The following is a 15,650-nucleotide window of genomic DNA, read 5'->3' on the forward strand; positions in this document are numbered from 1 at the left end:
ATAACTGTTTTCCTGAACTTTTAACAAAGACAAATCTCTCTATAATCAAAAAATGTTGCATTTACTCATGCGAAAGGTATTTTGTAATAGTTGAAGGAAGAAATTAATTCAACGATGAAATAGTCCAACGAATGAGTGTGACTTTGAAGCATGTTTCCTTGAAGTTGGAGGAAACAGCTCTTTGAGACTATTTATTTCGATCTCCAATTGCAGCTATTACTTACATGGGAGACTACCCGATCAACGATGGATGGTCAAATGAACTTAAAGCAGAACATGTAGCCTACAGGTAATGGACTGCACCTGTTTGTCAAACTCGATTTGTGCGTCTGTCATAAGGCACTGCTTTTTGTTTTGTTCGTACAACGAATGAAATCTGCTTTAATTTGCTCTTTTTTTTCGTTATAGCAAATTGTTTGCGGTGTTTGAGTTAAACATTGATTTGAACATTGGTGCTTGGGCCCATAATTATAACCAGCATGTAATGTCGAAAATAATATTTTGGGGCCATGGCCGCTGTGGTATACAAAAGAGTCAGTTGTTTGTTTCGGTTCACATTATGCCTATTTTTATGCTTCCAACCAATGATATACCGCCCCCCCCCCAAGGATAGGCGACGGCTATCATATGGGTGGGGTTTAAACCATAACTGCCACGAACAACTTTTATCGTATTTACTAGGTAAATCAGACATGCTGATTCCGATTTTGTAATCAAAATAAAGATTAGGCCACTAACCTTCAGAGTAATAAAGGATTTTTTATAGCGTTTTAATATCGGTCTCGAAAACAACACGATCGGCATAACAAGCTCCGCCCATAAATACTTGACGTAACCTAGCTTTTTAGGAACAGAAGTTACGTAGAGATGTTTAGACCGATTTAGAATAATAGAGATGGGTGTTTTAAAATCTATTAATATCTGAATCCAGCTTTAAAAATAATATCAGTCTTTTCTGAAAGGTAGATAAGCTATTTAGCATTGCATATTTAAAAAGCGCGATAACAACGCTAGCTCGTGATAAAACCGCGCTTTTTGAGCTCATTTTTCTCGGCGTCCAGCCCATTTAAACGTCATGTAACAAGCTGCGAGCAATTTTAAATAGTTTATATCCCTTTCATAAAAAACTGAAACTATTTTACAGGCTGGATTTAGATAATAATGGGTTTTAAGACACCCATCTCTATTATTTTAAATCGGACTAAACTTTCCTAACTTCCGTTTCTGAAAAAGCTAGGTTTCGTCACATATTTATGGGCGGAGCTTGTAATGCCGATTGTGTTGTTTTCGAAACGGATATTGAAACGCTTTAAAAAAGCCTAAATGACTTTGAAGGTTAGTGGACTAATCTTTATTTTGAGTACAAAATCGGAATCAGCGTGTCTGATTTACCTAGAAAATACAATAAAAGTTGTTCGTGACAGTTATGGTTTAATGATCGTGTTCTGTTAGGATTAAGCCCCGCCCATATGTTATAGCTTTTTTAAGCGGTTTTTTTTTGCTTTTTAAGTTACCCATTCAGCCACGATGTCTTTAATTTTTTTGATTTCAACTTTTTAAATAAACACCATGAAAACAGTAAAATTGCTGTTCTATTTTCCTATCACTTACAAGAGGCTCATCTTACAACTCTGTAGCAGGTAAATAGTAGCAGCTGCTAGCAAGTCTGGTCGAGTACATTTCAGAAATACACTAGAGTATTCAAACCGTGATTAGATTATATTGCCTCTACCTATAAATGTTCATTGGAAGTAAGCTAACAATTCATCTTTGGCTAGATATTTTTCTATCATTGGAACCACCAGCGGCACTTCAAACTGTTGCGACTATAAAAACTATCACTAATAAGCAAGTTACCCAAAACATACTGCTGTTCTGTAAACCACTATTTTATTTATCCAATACTTCTATCTTCACGTACCAGAAAGGATGGAGCTTGTACTTGGCAGCAGTTACTGCTCATAGCGTTATAGAAGCTCATTCCCAAAATAATTCAAATCTCTTGTTGAAGTCACACATCTAAGCTACCAGGTAGCCATGTCACAGATGTAGTGTGCAGAAGCCTATGCGATTAGTATTGCCTCAATCAACTACAACACTGGTGGGAAGCGCCTGTTATGGTAACTGAGAATGACTGCTAAGCTCCTTTTACACCTTCATCCGGACTGACAAGCATGTATTGGCAAACCAGAGATATATTGTACAGTGCACCCTCGAGATACGATTACCCTGATATACGAATTTTTCACCTTACGAAGTGAAACATTGTGATATCTTCACCTCGCTATACGAATTTTATTTCACTATACAAATTTGAAAAAAGTTTCGCCCGAGTTAAAATTTGGCCGTCGGTGTGCTCATAACACACATCGAAATAAAAAAGACACTGCAATATAGTTTGCCGAAAACATTCTTAGAACGTTTAGAAGAGACACGATGATCGACTTCTCTCATGTCCGCGTGGAAAATTTCGTGTAAAATACACAAGCGAGAGCAAATATTCATTTGTAGTGTTAATATAGCTTTCACTATGAACTTTCAAGTCAGCATACGTATATAACTACAACTATCTACATTTAATTCGTTATCTATGGAATCTGAGACCGATACAAACGTTACAAAACGAAGGAAAAAGGATTTCTATGTCAACAAAGTTGGATGTCGTAAATAAAAAGAACGGACCCGTATTATTAACATTGTCAAGGAATATCATCGCAACCAATCAGCATTTGCAATTATTATTAAAACAAGAACTCCATTAAAGCAAGCACACGAAAGAGCTTCCGACTGAAGATTTGAATGAGCTAGGTCATGCACGCGATCAGCATTCAAAAGGAGCAACCATTTAGTAAAGGCGAGGATGTAGAAGATACAGAAAATCCCACATTCGCAGAAATATTTCAAGTGTTTAATTTGCTGATGTGGACTGGTACATTAAAACAATGCATGTATAATATATATTATTTATCTCTTGTGGGGCATGTTTTTCATATTTTATTCATTTGTTTCCTTTTGATTTTATGTTATATTTTTTTGTTTAACCATGTCTTTGCATGTGGGCTTGTTATCTTCTACGTGAATACAATTCATCGTATGTATGTATGTAACTCATATAACTAGCTACTCAAGATAGTTGACGCATCCACATTACTTTCTGAAATTTGCTAAAGCCCTGTCCCCCCATAGGGTATAAATACGTACAAACTTTGTATGTATGGTTACATTGATTCTTGTGCACATTTCATACAAGACAAACTACTGTACCACATTCTCTGGATCTTTTTACAGGCGCTAGCTAGCAATTTTCTGCATTGCACCATCAATTTTTTTGTAGAAAAAGTAGAAAAATTGGACAGGAATAGACAATTTCTTTTAGCCTGCTAAAAAATTCCAATTCATTACGTTTTAAATTTATTTTCAAGTGTACAGCACCATAACTAGCATTGATACGTTTTTTCCTCCTCTCTGCTTTACCCGCTACATGTACCAGTTAAAGCCACGCTACTCCAAAGGTATGTACGTCCAGTATAGAAAATAAAATTTTCTTTTTCTTTTCGATAGCCATTAAATGGTCAAGTGTGCGAGAGGTCGCTTTCTATAACTGCATTTAGATTGAAAAAGGTTTCAACCAGATAGGCTAAAGTTCATAGTGAAAGTGAAGATAGGAACTGCTGAAGGATAAAATTTCGTGATAAAATGTTGAAATTCATTAAAATAGTTCAAAATACATACTAAAACTTAGTTTTAAGTGTAGGCTTAGCAAGCTAAACTTACTTGAAGTGAATTCAAAGTTTGTTATGCGTGCCTTTTGAAGGCAAGAACTCCTTACCGTACGTACTACATTTGGTACACACATTATAATTTTGCGTTTTATTGCAGATCATAACCATTAAAATACTCTAAATACAGTTACTGTAGGTGTAAAGTTTGCAAAAGCACGAAATCTACAAAAATAAACCAGTTCTTAGGATGTATACGTACAGCACTTATTATCGCTTGCCATAAAAAATGACTGTAGAACAACTTGATTGACCTGTTTACAAAGACAATAAAACAGCTGCCTTTTCTCACGAGTCGCCAAACATTTAATGAGTTTTCCAGGCCTTTACACTTGCCATGGTGGTCGTTCAATAAACATTTTTTACTCTTTTCACCTATAAACTGTCATCAGACATTATTTCGAAAGAACTACACAAAAGACTGTCTGACACCTGGCTCGATCAAGTCAGTTGCGTGTGTGCCATTGACAAACAAACATTATTCTAACGATATTACGGACAAGAAACTTATATGTATATTCTTGAGTATGGCAGAGGTATGTTTTGTGTTTACTTGTCTTTTATCTCATATTTTTGGTTATAACATTTGATATCACGTAATTTACGTAACATTTTCTGATTCAGACAGCAATTTTGCTTTAAAGATTGTGAATCAATTTGTTTTTTAAAAACCTTTCAGGTTTCACGGTCGGTTGGAAATAAAGTCACAGTCAACAAAGATCTAACCACCGTTGTACTTTGGGAAGTACTCTAAATACAAATATACACACACACGCATGATAAATAACTTCTAAAGTTCAAAGAACTTTATAGTGAAACCTTAAGCATACAACATACTGAGGTGTTCACATCATACAATTCTACGGAGCCTAAGTGCTAATCTACGGTCAATAACCTTCATAGAAACTCATCACGGAAGTTATCGAAATACGGAGACTAAGTGCTATTTATGGACGATAACCCTCATCTAAAGCCACGGAAGTTATTGAATTCAATACTAAGCCTCAAACAAAACGTCTCGAAGGCTGAAGATTGTGTTTTGCTACACAACTGGTGACAATCGACGAACCGAGTTTGCGTTATAAATACGGACATCATCTGTCAACAAATCAAGGATAATGAACAGACAGTTGATATAGATTTGGTTACGCAATTTGCTTTCGACAGGTCGAAAGCCTGTCGCTTAGAAAGACTAACCCACACAACAAACATTGCTCGTCACTGTTCACAAATAACAAGCCAAGCAAAAGCGTACCTATTAGCCATCAAGCCGCACATCAGATAGTCAGCAACGAGGAAGTCATCACATTGCATCAGTCAGCTAAGTATACGTACTGTGTTGAAAGGTTTGCTTACTCAATCTAACTGACATTTCCTTGCTCAACCTAGTGTGCGCTATAAACACTATTATAGTAAAGTAAATTTGGAGTTGTCACACATTTTGGATTTTTTCTTTTGCAAACAGTTGTTATCATAATTTTGTTTAAAAATCAAACTGTGTTGTAAAACTGAACCGCGATCGAGCCAATTTAGCCAGACAGCTTTAGTGGTTTAAATAATTGTACTCATATTAAGATTGTAGCAACAATAAGGGTAAAAAGGCCTAAACAAAATTAATAGCAATTATCAGTGATTTAAATTGGTCATCATGGAAAGCGAAAGCCTTGAGCTAAATTCAAATTCCGATTTGAGCGAAAGTAGAGTAGAGGAAGAGCAGCTACAGTTAGATGAGGTAACTGAATCAAACAACCCTAGAACACAACGAGCGCTCGCAAGGAGTCAAAAACTGACTGAGCGCACTATTTTACAACTAGGCAGTGATTTTATCAATGAAATAAGTAGACAGTCTGAGAGTATGATAGATTTCCTAGACAAGTTCACACAAGCTGTTGAAAATGCCACCCATGTCATTGATATACCTGCTGTTGATGCCTTTGTTCACAACCTTGATTTGAAAGTCAAAGATATAGGCAATTTATATAATAAAATTATTGAAACAAATGAAAATGAGAAGAACCCCACCCATGAACAACTCTTAAATGAATTTCAAGCGGATGTCAAGCCATTCAAAACCCAGATCCAGGAACAGTGCCAAGAAGAGAGTGAAATCCTAGCTGAAGAGAAGGCACTCGAAGATGCTAAAAGGAGAATGGAAGAAGAAATGCGAGCTTACACAGTGAAAAGACAAAATCTCCTGAGAAGGATGGAATCATCATCAGTAAGGGTAAATCGTTTGAGCAGTCCAAGTATCAGGGCTACAGCATCTTCAACTCCAAACACAGACAGATACGAATCGTCCTCAGCACCAAGTGCAATCGATAGCATCAACCTGAGGGTAGCGCAAGCCGAGCAACCACAAGCTCAACAACCACAAGCTCAACAACCACAAGCCGAGCAACCACAAGCCGAGCAACCACAAGCTCAACAACCACAAGCTCAACAACCACAAGCTCAACAACCACAAGCTGAGCAATCACAAGCCCAACAACCACAAGCCGAACAACCACAAACTGAGGAACCGCAAGTTGGAATTGGCACCCGCCACATCCTCAAAGCCTTCACCGACAACCTAGCAGAATCGTTCAATGCCAAAATGAACTCATTGACAGCTAGTGTGTCGAAGCCAAACAGGAAGTCGTTGAACCGAGCATCTTTTCTGGCGATACCCTCGAATTTGCAGATTGGGAGATAGATATGGATGCCTTCGTTTTCGAGGAAGGACTAACAGACAGGGAGGCCCTGCGATACCTGAAGAAATTTGTTGCAGGCGAAGCAAAAAAGGCCATAATCGGTTTATTGACATACAGTAGCGATAACTCCTATCAGGAAGCTCGTGAAAAACTGCGAGATCGATACAGTATGGAAGGCGGCATCGCAAGGATACTGTTGAAGAAGCTGGAAAACTGGCCAAACATACGCTCCGGAGACGGAAAGAAGATGAGAGAGTTCGGCGACTTCTTGGATCAAGTCAGAAGAAGCATGAGCTCCACAGAAGGCCTACAGATCCTCAACACTGAGCTATACAACGAACGCATTTGCCAAAAGCTACCCGACAGTGCCAAGTTCTCTTGGACGCAGAGAGTATGTAGAGCTAAGCGAATGAGGACAGGAAATTTGTCATTTTCTGATTTCACAGAGTTTGTTCTCGAGCAAGCGGACTGCTACATGAGCAACATCATGGCATCACAGAGTAAGGATCAAAAGCATGATCAGCCTAAAAGTAAGGGCAGATATGAAGAGAGGACAAACAGAAGGGCTGCATCATACCAAACTGAACGAACAAGAAGAGAACCATTTTGCTACTTCTGCAACGGCAACGACAGGACACTACACAAGGGATTGCAGAAAACTGGCCGAGAAATCACTAAAGGAAAGAAAAGACTGTACACAAGAAGGGATTGTGCTTCTCTTGTCTGAACGGTAAACATAGATCAAGCATCTGTAACCGCAAGCAGACATGTTCTAACTGCCATAGAATGCACCCGACTATGTTACATGATCCCGACTGGAAGCCCACAGAAAAATCGGACTCACAACGAAATTCCAGCCAACAACCTACTACCAGCAACCAAGGCAAAGAACAAACAAAAACTAAGACATGCAATTCAACTGGAGTCTACTGACAATCTAGCTTCAGTATGATGGTACCAGTATACGTATCCGCTGGAAACAATGAAAAACTAGTGTATGCCCTCCTCGATACATTGTCCGACATCACCTTCATTGACAAGCAAACCGCAATGGAGATTGGAGCTAGTGGCATCCCCGACACCCTAAACCTAGAAACCATGAACACCATAAGCCGATCATCCACATTGAGGTATGAAAAACTGCAAATCAGAGGATACCTAACCGATGAAATCTCAACAATTGATGCAGTTGAACGACCAGAAATAAAGTGCCACTCAGACAACATACCGACAGATGAGAAGTGCCGCAAGATACCACATTTAAGATCCCTTGCAAGGCATCTCCCACCAAAGCTGGACATCCCGATCGGACTGATGATAGGTAAAGACAGTCCAGAAATCATCACACCACTCCTGACAAAAAGAGGAGAAGCTGGGGAGACATCAGCTTGTATGACGATGTTTGGATGGACACTATGCGGGGGTAAACTCAAAACCAAACTGGCAACAAGTTTTAAGACGGACGCCACACTCTTTCCCATAGTGGAACAAGACTTTGAAGACCCTGGAGGTAAGCCCCTGTCACAACAAGACATGCAATTTCTTAAAATCCTTGACGAAGGAATTCACCAAGATCCGGACGGGAGCTACGTCATGCCTCTGCCCTTCAAGTCATCATCAATGCCAATACTGCCAAACAACAGGCATCAAGCAGAGCAGAGACTCGGACTGCTCAAAAACAAACTCTTGAAGGACTCAGCATATGAAGCAGACTATCGAAAATTTATGAACACACTATTCGAAAAGGGATTTGCGGAGGAAGTCCCAGTCTCAGAGATGGTAAGAGAAGATGGTAAGTGCTGGTATATACCACACTTTGGAGTGCTTCATCCAAAGAAAAGGAAATTACGTGTGGTCTTCGACGGGAGTGCAAAATACGCCAACACGTGCCTCAACCATCACCTTCTCACTGGCCCAGATCAGCTCAATGACTTACTTGGTATCTTATGCAGATTTCGCACAGGGAAGGTCGCAGTAACGTGTGATGTAGAATCCATGTTTTATAATTTTCGGGTAAGTCAAAATCATAGGAACTTCCTAAGATTCGTATGGTATAGCGATGACTTATCAACAGTGAAAACCTTTCGCATGAGAGTCCATATATTTGGCGCAACCTCTTCGCCTGGGGTAGCCACCTTTGGTCTGAGGCGTCTGGCTGAAGACAACATAGAAATATCTAAAAGTGCGGCAGAATTCCTCAAAGACAACTTTTACGTGGACGACGGAATATTCAGCGTGGATGACATCAGAACTGCCAAAGACCTGGTGAATTCAGCGAGAGAAATTTGCTCTAAAGGCAACCTTCGCCTACACAAGTATGTCAGTAATGAGCCCGCAGCTCTTGCCGATTTGCCAGAATCCGAGAAAGAGACGGAAGCTATCTCATTCAACAGCATCATGCCGACACAAAGAACACTTGGAGTTAGTTGGTGTCTACAGAGTGACCAGCTCTGCTTCACGAGCAATATCGACGCAAGACCACTCTCAAGACGCGGTATTCTCTCAACCGTAGCCCAGGTATATGATCCGATTGGTCTGGTTTCACCCTTTACCCTAATGGGAAAGAATGTGCTACAAGATGTCTGTCGCAAAGGACTTGACTGGGATGAACAGATCGATCTAGATACTACTTCGTCATGGGAAGCCTGGACGCGACAACTCGCCACTATTCATGATATTAGAGTTGACCGCTGCATAAAGCCAAAGGATTTTGGAACTATCAAACGAGCCGAACTTCATCACTTTGCGGACACGAGTGAAGATGGTTATGGCGCATGCTCATACATCCGTCTTATCGATACCACAGATCGCATCCACTGCGCACTTGTCCTCTCAAAGGCTAGAGTGGCCCCCCTGAACCGAACGACCATACCTCGTATGGAGCTTCAAGGTGCGGTGCTAGCTACCAAGCTCCAAGGGAAACTGCATGAGGAACTGAGGATGCCAATAGACGGAGTGTTCTTCTGGACAGACAGCATGATCGTACTGGGCTATATCAGAAATGAAACATCAAGATTTTCTCCATTTGTAGCAAACAGAGCAACCCAAATTAGACACAGAACAAAGCCGGCACAATGGAACCACGTTCCTGGAATAGTCAATCCAGCTGATATGGCCTCCAGAGGCGCAACCATACATCAACTGACAAACTCTCACTGGTTTTCAGGCCCAGACTTCCTATGGAAGGAAAATCTTGACGACATCTTGCTCAATCAACCTACGCGCTTCAATGTTCCTGCATCAGATCCAGAACTGAGGAAAACTATTAGGGTAGATATGAACCAGGTTACCTACCCCATCAAAGTCGAAAACTTCTCAAAGTGGGACAATCTCATCAGGGCAACAGCACAACTACGTGCAGTCGCTAAACGAGCCAAGGACAAGCTGAAGCCAATCTGGAAACTTGAAAAAATGTCTAGAGAACATTCTCAAGATGCAGAGGCTCTTCTCATCAACAAAAGTACTTCCATTCAGAAATACTGGACATCCAAGCACACGGAAAGGTAAGCAAGGGAAGTTGTCTCAGACAGCTGTCACCATACTTAGACGATCTAGGAATCCTAAGGATAGGCAGTAGAGCAAAATCCTCAACTATTCTCACAGACAAAGAGCTACGACCCGCAATCATACATAAGCGCAGTCACCTAGCCACAGTACTGATCAGACACTTCCACGAGAAGGTCCACCATCAAGGGAGGATCTTTTCACAGTCTGCAATCAGACATTCGGGTTTCTACATTATAGGTGCACAAGGCCTCATCAAATTATTACTCAGAACCTGCGTAGGCTGCAAACGCCTAAGAGGTGCCCCCTTGCGTCAACAGATGGGATCCTTACCCAAAGAAAGAGTGGAACATAGCCCTCCATTCACCCATGTAGGGGTAGATACATTTGGACACTTCCTCGTCAAAGAAGGCAGGAAGGAGATGAAACGCTGGTGTATCATCTTCACCTGTATGTATTCCAGAGCGATCCACATCGAAGTCGTAAGTGACTTATCCACAGAGAGTTTCCTACAAGCGCTAAGGTGTCTTGAAAGCATACGAGGGCCTGTAGTTACAATTTTCTCCGATAACGGAACCAATTTCATGGGTTCTAAGACTATGCTTCAATCAAGAATAACTTTCAAGACAAACACTCCCGGTGCTAGCCACCAGGGCGGCGTATGGGAACAGGGAATAAGAATGATTAGGAATGTATTCAACCAAATGAAAGGCAGGTTTTCCGCGAGGATGGACACCGCCGGACTACGGACCGCCATGTACAAAATCTGCAGCATAATCAATGGGAAACCACTGACCTGTTCAAATCTGAACAATCCCGATGAAGGAGTTATAACCCCACATCATCTGATCACCATGAAGCCTGTGTCAGTACCTACACATCAGGAGATAGGTGAAGTGCCAGACGGCGAGGTATACGGAAAAAACATGTTTGAAAAGACGCAACGTTTCGCCGATGAATTCTGGCGCCACTGGCAGGACTACCTGACAAAGGTAGAGACCCGACAAAAATGGAGAAATCCATGCCAAAACCTTAAGGTGGGAGACGTTGTCGCAGTTGTTGATGAAAACACTTGGCGTAGTCAGTGGAAGGTGGGAGCCGTCGACTCCGTGAATACAGGTAGAGATGGGTTGGTCAGATCCGCTACTGTCAGAATCTCAAACCCAGAACAGATAACGCGTTCCGGCAAGCGGAAAGGGGAACCTAACATGCTTTACAGACCCATACAGAAACTACTGCTATTGGTTAGCATAAACTCCAAGTACTAACGCGCAGTGTTCTTAACCAAACGTATGTTATTCTCTTCTTGCATAAATATTATCATAGTAGTACCAAATATCAATTATTTAGGTATACACGAATACACTCAGTACAATTACATTATACTAGATTTAGATTTGTTAACTTCAGATAGAACTAGTAAATTTTTTAGAAAAATTTAGGTGGGAGAGTGTAAAGTTTGCAAAAGCACGAAATCTACAAAAATAAACCAGTTCTTAGGATGTATACGTACAGCACTTATTATCGCTTGCCATAAAAAATGACTGTAGAACAACTTGATTGACCTGTTTACAAAGACAATAAAACAGCTGCCTTTTCTCACGAGTCGCCAAACATTTAATGAGTTTTCCAGGCCTTTACACTTGCCATGGTGGTCGTTCAATGAACATTTTTTACTCTTTTCACCTATAAACTGTCATCAGACATTATTTCGAAAGAACTACACAAAAGACTGTCTGACACCTGGCTCGATCAAGTCAGTTGCGTGTGTGCCATTGACAAACAAACATTATTCTAACGATATTACGGACAAGAAACTTATATGTATATTCTGGAGTATGGCAGAGGTATGTTTTGTGTTTACTTGTCTTTTATCTAATATTTTTGGTTATAACATTTGATATCACGTAATTTACGTAACATTTTCTGATTCAGACAGCAATTTTGCTTTAAAGATTGTGAATCAATTTGTTTTTTAAAAACCTTTCAGGTTTCACGGTCGGTTGGAAATAAAGTCACAGTCAACAAAGATCTAACCACCGTTGTACTTTGGGAAGTACTCTAAATACAAATATACACACACACGCATGATAAATAACTTCTAAAGTTCAAAGAACTTTATAGTAGGTAACTATAATTACTAAAGTTAACATACTATTTTGTTGCCAATTGTCAATATGTACACATTTTTATAAAAAGACTTGACGATTTTCACCAGGGTGTGTTTGCATTGTATAATTACAATGGTCTCTATACCCCGATATACGATTTTCTCACCATACGATGCCAACCCTGGAACGAATTAACATCGTATCTCGAAGGTGCACTGTATAGTGGAGAAATTCTAAGTGGGGAAATTTCTCCCTACCGAGAGAAAATTATCAAATAAACAACAATTTTTTTACTAGCTTTGAAATGTAAACTTGTACAACCTTGTACACTACCGTCGATTTAGACCAATTTTAAATCACTTTCTTTTAGCTAAAGCCTTAATTGCTATTTGGACACTTTGTCAACATGATTTAGTCAAGTTGACTAAATGTTCAATTTGAACATTGAACATTTAGTCAACACTCTCTATTATACATGGCAGGCCAGAGTGTAACATGATTGGTTATTGCTACAGAATGATTAGCCAATTTTACCTGATTGTCATTGTCTAGCAACAGTGTGATGGCTGCAGGTTATAAATGTTCTCTTGTAAATCGCTTTGTATTTTTCTAACTTCCTCAGCTCAACGATTAGATTTAAATAGAGACTAACATGCTAAATATTGAGCGTTCGATGTTGATAACAATTTTATGAAGCTAAATGTTATTAGTTGTTTTCTTTCTTCAATAATATATTATATATACATGTAGGTATAACAATATATAAAATATAATAATAGAGCTTTCTTTATTAAATTGAGCTTTACATGGTGTTCTAGAGTTAGTGTCAGTATATGTACATATGCAAGCCCTGAGTAACATAATTTTTAAATGAGCACAATAGACACTGCTAAATCGTAAACCTTCTTTTACGTAAATTCCACTTTAATAACCTATGTCTGATAAGAATTGATTCTCTACTGGTTTGGCTAGCAGACATATTGCCTAATTAGTCACATTTGTCTTTTTTGGAGCTGCAAGTTTGCTTTCGTGTGTTCCTGTATTTTATACAACGGACCAGTTTATCTTTATTGCAAGACTTTCTGTGAGGCTTGTAGTTATTTGTCAACCATTTAAAATAGATGATTTATAGCAGGAGAGCTTTGAATCATTTTAGCCATTTTTGGCACTGCTTAGAGAGAACGTCTAGCAATAAAGATGAACTGGAGCTACCTTGTGTCCATTAATTGCCAAGCTAAACAGATAACTGACAATCTCAAAGCTGCTAATAACCAAGAATAGTAGACGCTGTTATATTGTAAACTTTTTACGCAAATTATAAAATATAAAGAATATATGTAGTGTTTGGTTCAATATTATGGTAGAAATTCCATATAAAGTAATGTGTGAAGTCAGTGCAAGCCATAAAAGTATTGTTATTATCTGCTTGATTGTTTTACCTTCTGCATATTATGCGTAACTTCCTGTGCGAGTAGCAACTATTTATAAACATTAAAGGTGCCTTAGTTAAAAATATTGTATACATTTTGCCAGTTTGGAGATTTTTTCTAAAGGTAAAATCTATGGGTAACATTGATAGATAATACAAATATGGCAATTTTTTTCTACAATGACCAACAGCCATGTCTATATATAATTTAAATAATCATAATAATCATACCTGCCTAAACCATGAGCTCTCAGCGTTGATATCATATCTGTATATGTTTGAGAGTTATCATCACCCTGACTTTTAGCTCGCTTAAATATTTAACTATCATCAATGTGTTGTTAGAATTGTTGAGAGAGAAAGCAAAGAATTTTATGACTAGTAAACATTTTACAATCAAACAAATATAGAAGCTAGTGACCTTGTCTGTTGGACACTTGACTCCCCTAAATATTAATAGCAATAATATTCAGCTATGATTAGGAGATTGTCCTCTCTTGCAGAAAAACCACACGACAATCAAATGACGTGCGTCAGAAAGGGTGCTTAGAGAGGAGTTCAGGTGTCAGTTCAGGTCCAGGCGCTGAATCACAGATTGCTTGAACACCGATGTTCAGTACTAACTCATTCTCTGTCTTAGAGGCTAACAAGCCAATTGCCCTTTGAAGTTCATATTTTGCTTTTTTGGGCTGCAACATTTCTTTTGTGAGCTCTTGTATTTTTTACAACAGACAATAAATTTAGTTTTATACAGTTCCCGCAACCTCCCAGTACACTGTACCATCACGTAGGGCTACTACGGCTGTGAAACATCCATCCTATAGTATGGTTGGCAATTATAAGCCTAGCATTAAGTCTAACAGTAAAGATGAACCATATTTGTATATGTCCAGCTACAGTTATTTAAATCTTGGAATAAAGAATCTGCATCAAAGAAAATTTGATCTTGGAACCTCTCGTTCAGCAGTCCAACACCTGACCAATTTAGCAAAACGAGCTTGATAGATTTGCTAGGCAATATATATCGCTAAATGGTAGCAAATATGCTTTTTCAGTCACGACACAGTCACGAAAAGCCGTAGCTCTTATTACTAAGCTTAGTTAAATTATACATTGGCAATATGCCGGGCTAGTAACAAATGGCAGGCAACTCTCATTACCTTTCATTGTTTATAAATAGATTTTTAATACCTGAGCAACACCGGGTAGCACAGCTAGTAAGCAAATATGGTAGACACTCTTATAGCTAAAACTTCCTTTAGTGTAGACTCCCTTGAACGTTAAGAATTTACATTGATCATGCTTAGTATTACACAAAAAATGCCATATAACGTAAAGCATCAAGTTGCTATAAGTTCTCGACTTTGATTTGAATAACGGTTATCCGATAGTTAGCTATGAAAGTCTTGTTTTTTATTGCCGCACCTTGGGGAGAAAACAATATATAAGGGCATCTTTATTATGTATACTAGTACCATGGCAATCCAGCATGCCGTGAGAGATTGTCAGGTGTGCTGAAAATGCGCAGATGTTCGCCGAAAATATTTTCACAATGCTTGAAAGAGAACGATGTCCGATTTGTGCAGTTAAGCAATTCTCGTGTGTAAAACGATAATACTTTCACAGGAGAAGGTAGACTCCACCGCAGGGTTCAACATAGTAACAAGTCTGTTGAAAAAATATAAATCTAGTCATCTTAATTACAGAGAGAGTTGCACTTTGTCATTATTATTAGAGAATGAACCTTCTCTGTTGATAATATAAAAAGTACATGTATTCTTAAATTAGCTTTAAGACAGGACTCAGGACTGAGTTAATCATCAGAGAAACATTAAAACGTAGGGATATTACTGTGTGGTTGCCAGGAAACCGAGTTTCTGAGTGTTATTCATGAAAGCATTAATTAGTTTTAAATGGATGACTTTTGAGAATAGCCATCTTTCACGCAAAAGTTTTTATATTTCCCATTTGTGTACGCAAAACCCAACTGGCCATACTAACTAATTCATAATGATTAATAGCAATTGTAGCATTATCATATTACTTTGGTTCACACGCTATTTGTTTACTCGTATGTTGCTAGTTGTATTCGGAACAAATACACTTCACGCTCTCTTCCCGCGCACTAATTAATGCT

General features: G+C 38.9%; 1 long non-coding RNA gene and 1 pseudogene across 1 annotated transcript in view; both read left to right on the forward strand.

Annotated features, from left to right (window-relative positions):
• Positions 1-14,269, forward strand: part of LOC137403828 (uncharacterized) — a 29,298-nt gene extending 15,029 nt beyond the window's left edge. Inside the window, exons 2-3 of the long non-coding RNA XR_010979622.1 lie at positions 214-289; positions 14,017-14,269. This is a non-coding gene — a long non-coding RNA (uncharacterized lncRNA). The remainder of the gene's footprint in view (positions 1-213; positions 290-14,016) is intronic.
• Positions 5,635-11,241, forward strand: LOC137404062 (uncharacterized; annotated as a pseudogene).
• Positions 14,270-15,650: the final 1,381 nt, after the last annotated feature.

Source organism: Watersipora subatra, chromosome 9 (genome assembly GCF_963576615.1).
Source record: "Watersipora subatra chromosome 9, tzWatSuba1.1, whole genome shotgun sequence".
Taxonomy (NCBI): Eukaryota; Metazoa; Bryozoa; class Gymnolaemata; order Cheilostomatida; family Watersiporidae; genus Watersipora; species Watersipora subatra.